Raw genomic sequence first — 5,921 nt, forward strand, 5'->3', positions numbered from 1 at the left:
GCCACGGTTATTAAAAATAGAAATTTCTGTTAAATACTCTCAAAATGCTACTTCAAATACAGTTTTAGTCTGATTATAATATAAATGTGGCATGCAAAGACTACACTTAGAACATAAAGAGACTTAATTAAGGATCATTATTCTATTTAGTTTCAATTCCCAATTGCTATAAGTACAAACCAGTAGAGCTTCAGTCTCGACAGAGACTTCTGGTTACAAGCTAGGTGTAGATCAGGTTACTGTTTAATAATATAGTCAGTGGAATTTTTCTAAAGTCAGATAATGAAAATTAAATTGTACATTAAATATTTATTGAAATTTACCGTGAAAGAGGAAGTTATGAAGATCAGTCTCAATTTATATTTTGGCAAGTTCATTAAATTTGACATGTATCAGGAAGCTATATTTATTATAATGCTGTTATCTTTCATTTTGGGTCATGCCAAGAATGTTATATGGCTTTATTTGTATATACAGAAATATACCTGTACATGTATTTCTTAAGCATAATTTACCCTGACACTTTTTTCCTAATTTATCAAATATTGACAGGTATTGAATAATTATAAAACTGTTCATGATTTAATGGATGAAAAATAGATTGTGACACATTGACAAGTAAAATTGATAAATTGATATATGTAGAACCTGTATGGATTTAATCATCAAAACTTGGGGAATATACCATATATTGATAACTAAATTATTTTATGATAAATATTTTACTGGTATTGAATATTTTAAAGAATTTTAACCAACTTTTAACAGTTTATAATTCAGTGAGTTTTTTCCCAAAATCACTATGCAATATGTATATAATATATATTCAAATAACATATGATTTTAGATCAGGTATACCTTGTTTAAGAGGCCAATGTAAGTATCTAGAAACAATTTAGAATTACTTAAAAGTTGGCCATTTTTTTTTCAGACAAAACATTTTACTGTAGGAAATTATAATAAAAGATTATGTGCCATTTTTGGTTCCATCACAGTTAAATAAAGGTATTGTCGTATGTTTGAGTCTGAAAGAAATTTGAACCTAACCCCACCCCCTCCCACCCCTACCCCACCACCATACACAAACGAAATAAAATTTTACAGTTTGGTTGGACAATCACCAGTAATTTTCCTTTTTTTTGGCTTGTCAAGTTTTGTTATTTCAAATATTTTCAAAAACAATGCTGCATCACATACTAGCTGTTCATGTATATATTTTAAATATCATGACATAGTAAATTATTGTTGGAATTTTTCTGTGTCGGTATATTTTCTTTCTTTGACCTTCTTGTTAGATCTTTGATGCATGAAAAGTGCATAGTATATACATCCATTTTGCATAAAAAGTATTAATCATTAATATTTTATTAATTCAATTGAATGCCAATATCTTGGATTTCCCCTTTAACAAAATCCATATAGCAAACGTCATAAACTTTAAAAATGCTAAGGCCTAGGGCACATTCACATGAGGATCGGAATTTGATTTGGAATTTTTTTAATATTATATAAGTGTGATATCGATGTTTTACACACATCTAAGTTAGTAAACATGCCAACTAATATTTGATAAACATGGTTTGCAGAATGATATTCTTATGCAGTTGATAAGCTTGTTAAATTAATGTTCTGTGCTGTGTGATGGGGGTTTACAGTATTTTCCAAAACTTAGCTGAAATATACCTCCCATCTTGGGTGAAATATAAGCAAAGGAATTATTTTCTTTATGATCAGTTGATCCCCCCCACACTGTAACAGTCATTCTCCCATTTGCTCCAGGAGGGGGGTAATTAGGATAAAGTTCATCCAGGCTTTAGCACCTACCACTATTTATCAGAGTGTTAGGATTAACAAATCTCATTTGTAAACACTGTGTACAAGACCTTGTTTTGCCTGGGTGATTATGAAAATTCTGCCTCCCTTGAAGTTAGCATGAGAGGGATTTTTATTTGGTTTCTTTGCCAGCTTTATCATTTGGGCTGGTAATTGTTATAAATTCCCTCTCTCTTTGTGTTGGGAGTGTCGGTTTATGAGCTTGGATTTAAATTGGTTTACACCCTCAGGAGAATTTTTTGATGGAGATTTGATGTGATGTGTTATTAATGGTAGTTTTACATGTTGGAATGTTGGAATTGAAGATTTTCAGAGATGGTGAGTTTTCTATAAGTATGTCAGTGTACTGTATAACAAAGCACTATAAAGTAAAAATGGAGCAAAAGAAATGGCTAATATCCTGGAACTTTTCATTAACAATTAGTAAATAGAAACTGTAAGTTTATCAAATATGTGCTGAGAATATTTGGGTGAATGAAATTTTTCCTGTTCATGGCCTTGGAACAGTATATGTGCATTAAATTGTCCTTTATTACGGTAGATGTCGGTAATAGATAAGGTATAGAAAGTTAGTGGAGCATGGTAACACGGCAGATTTACCTATGATATTTCAATAATGAGCTCACCTGAAGCTCATACATGTAATTAAAGGTGTTGTCACTGAACTTCATCTGTAAATGTGGAGGATGTGAAAATATCAGTGATGATTGCAATAAAATTTTAAAGGTATATAAAATTAATCTGATTTATTGTGTTTGTTGACTCAATTAATTATCTTCACAGAATAAAATGGACTGTTCTAATATAAACTAATTGTCAATTCATATGAATTTTAGATGTAGTAAGTCAATGAATTTATAGTTAGATCATGTAGATTGATTTTCAGATGGACTGATGTAAAATGCATGTTTTTCAAAAATCTGTGGTTGCATACTAATATGCAAAAAATTTCGTATTATTTAATCAATTGACAGAAAAGAGCTATATAGCTAAAATATGAACAGAGAGTGTGACAACTATTGTAATCAAATTTTTTTATTTCCTTTATTTTTTTGACAGGCTGTCATATGGCTTGTACAGAGAGCTGGTATTATGAAAATCCAGAACCTAATTATGACAAGACTCACTGAGGAAGTATTCAGGGCTCTAGACAGAAACTGTGGGCTAACATCAGGTCAGTATGCAGAATATTTGTATCAGTTGTACACATGCAGACAGATTTCAAAACATGGGAGGTTGAAGACTAGTGAGAGAACATGAAGAATGGGGGGCATCTCTTTGTTACAAGCCTAATTACACAGAAGAATGCATGCATGATGGAGATTTCTGATGTGTATACAACCTTTACAAAAGATAAATGTTTTTTCATGACGACTTATGTTTCATGTGGCCCGGCTATGATTCCTGCAGCTAAGGCTTCAAAAATAAGACTTCCATTCTTCATACTAACTAATGTTTAATTATTTTCTTTTGCAATATATGTATAGTCATGAAGCTGCATGTACATGATGTACATGATGAAAACCTTTTAAAATTTTTCTACAGACCCTCCCCCCTTTCAAGTTATAAATGAACTCCATCATGGTTATGATTTGATAAGCTATCTTAATATAGGTACATGTAAATGTGCTGATTGACTCTCTTTTAGATTTACATTAAATACAAATTTTGACCATTTTAGCTATCACAAATATACTCAAAAGTTTTTTAAATATTAAAATTATTTTAAAACCTATGAAATATCGAGGATTTCTCGGAATGTATCAGCCTCTATCCATAAAAGACCTATACCTGGAGGTAATTGCTGGGTTGAAATGATAACCCCATGGTAGCATGTAGTGAAGGAATGAAGGAATAAGAAATCTTTTAAATAACTTAATCCATACAGGCCATATCGATGCATCCATTATTCCCTAGCCATTTTAAGCACCAGAGGACCATGTATCAAAGAGTAAGTAGATAAAGGGGGGCCTAGTCAGAGTTATAATACTAAAAGACTTGTACATGTATGATCTCTGCTCTCATTTAAGCTCTACTTGTCTGAACTAGGGGTGCTTATTTGATAGTACAGTTAATTTTACCTGCCATTTACCCTATTTTGAAAATTACATACAGTAGATTAGTACATCAAAATCTACAATTTTATACAAAATAAATTTCCCAATTTACAAAATTATTTCCTTTATTGCATTTAGATCTGAGGTCCTTATAATGTACAGAAGTAAGTAGGATATACATGTATATTTATCATACAAGAAAAAATTAATCACCTTTAGTTATCAGAAAGTGAAAAGCCATGCAAGCAGTACAAATTTCTGCTGAAATTGCAGAGATAATGAGAAATCCCTGCTAGATGTCTCTGTTCACATGGCAGGCAAGCAGTGCCATTGATGTTTTCCTTCAAACTGATAGTTTTTATCAGGTGTAGGGGAATTCTGACAAAATTCTGCAGCTCCTGACTATAATGTAATAAAAACCTTCATGGTCAACATTTAATAAAAGTATCTTGAATTGTCATTTACTAATCTCCAGGAAATGAAAATCAGATAGATATAGCTATCTCAAGATGTTAGACAAATAAAAAACATTCCCATTCTAAGGAGCCTACAGAAATTACCTCAAACAAGCCAAAATAAACATACATCAACATTTAAAAAAATGTTTTACACTGTAAAATTGAATTTTGACGAAATAAAAAAAAATCCCCCAAACATTAAACCCATTACAGGTTTTCTAACTGCTTTTTAATTCTTTCTGATCCATTAGCATGATGATCTTTGGGGGGGGGCAGCTTTTTCTAATTTGCCAACTCTACAATAGATCAACACATCATGAAAAAAATCATGACAGTACTGTTCATTTTTTTCCCCTGCTTAATCACAAAATCTGTTTATCATGTAGCCTCACAGACATTTGTATCATTGAAATGGGAAGGGACTGACTTGTTGACAAAGTCAAAAGTTAAGAAGAAAAATGTTGACACTCAGTAGAAATTTAATTGTAGTTACTTTCACTTTAACACAAGCTTAAAAGCTTTAAGCCTTTGTCCAAACATGTGTATCCATCCAGAAGATTTTAACTAAATTGAAGATTACTTTTATTAGATTTTCCCAATGAATCGCTAAAACATCAATGGAGCATCACTGATTATTTATGTGTTAAAGATTTAAATTGAAGTCATTGGTAAATCATTAAATGGACAACACAAGACTTTGATGAATGAAGGAATACTATACTACATAGATTATTAAATAACATTTAGGTACATTCTGAATCAGAGCTTTCTCTTGTAGCCTCAGGAAGGTGACTAAGGGTTTTAATCAACAGCAATACACCATCCCGGTATACATTTAATTAGCTGCATGCTGCTTAGAAGGCTTCATTCCTATATCATATGGTATGTATCTGATTAATTCTTTATTAATTCTGTGTTTGTTTATCTTTTCTAACACATGCTCATATGCTCATGCTTTTTTAGTAAACTTTGCAGACTTTCTGTTTGTATTGAAGTTTTCTACTCATGGGTCCTATTTTTTTCACAAGTAATTGTTATTCACATATTTTCACGAGAAATTTCCAAAGAAGAATTATATTAGAAATGGGATGTAAATAAGCCTAAAATTTCTTGCGATCAGATTGTGCATTGATATACCAATATATAAACAGTCAATTTTGTTTTAATCTGGACCCCCCCCCCCCAAATCATCTCTTCTTTCTTTCGCTCATCACATCTTTTCCATCAATCTTTATTTTTTGTAGGTTACATGTACTACATCTACAGTGATAAACATTTTTCTTCTTTTGACAGTAAAATTTTACTGTTTGTGGTCTACATTTACATTACAAAGCTAAAAGTCATAAATTATATTTTGACATTTTAAATGGAATCATTTGTTGATCAAGTAGGTTTAAATATGAGTTAAGTCTTTGTAGAGTTTATTAATTTTGAAGTTTTAAGAACACATTCACCAGACTTTTCACGGTAGCTTGTTATTTTGAATTTGTGTACAGTGTACATGTAATCTTTAAAAAATGGAGTATGAAATATCCCTGCAGATGTTAATGTTGTTAAACACTGCTTCTGAAGA

The 5,921-nt window shown here is 31.2% G+C and overlaps 1 long non-coding RNA gene across 1 annotated transcript; it reads left to right on the top strand.

The window, feature by feature from the left end:
* Window positions 1-1,806: 1,806 nt before the first annotated feature.
* Window positions 1,807-5,212, top strand: LOC134259155 (uncharacterized). The gene is made up of 3 exons (XR_009990295.1): window positions 1,807-2,151; window positions 2,893-3,007; window positions 5,127-5,212. It is a non-coding gene; the product is annotated as an uncharacterized LOC134259155 (long non-coding RNA).
* Window positions 5,213-5,921: the final 709 nt, after the last annotated feature.

The sequence above is a fragment of the Saccostrea cucullata genome, unplaced genomic scaffold (assembly GCF_032062105.1).
Source record: "Saccostrea cucullata isolate Sc308-1 unplaced genomic scaffold, CSIRO_AGI_Scuc_v1 ctg15191, whole genome shotgun sequence".
NCBI lineage: Eukaryota > Metazoa > Mollusca > Bivalvia > Ostreida > Ostreidae > Saccostrea > Saccostrea cuccullata.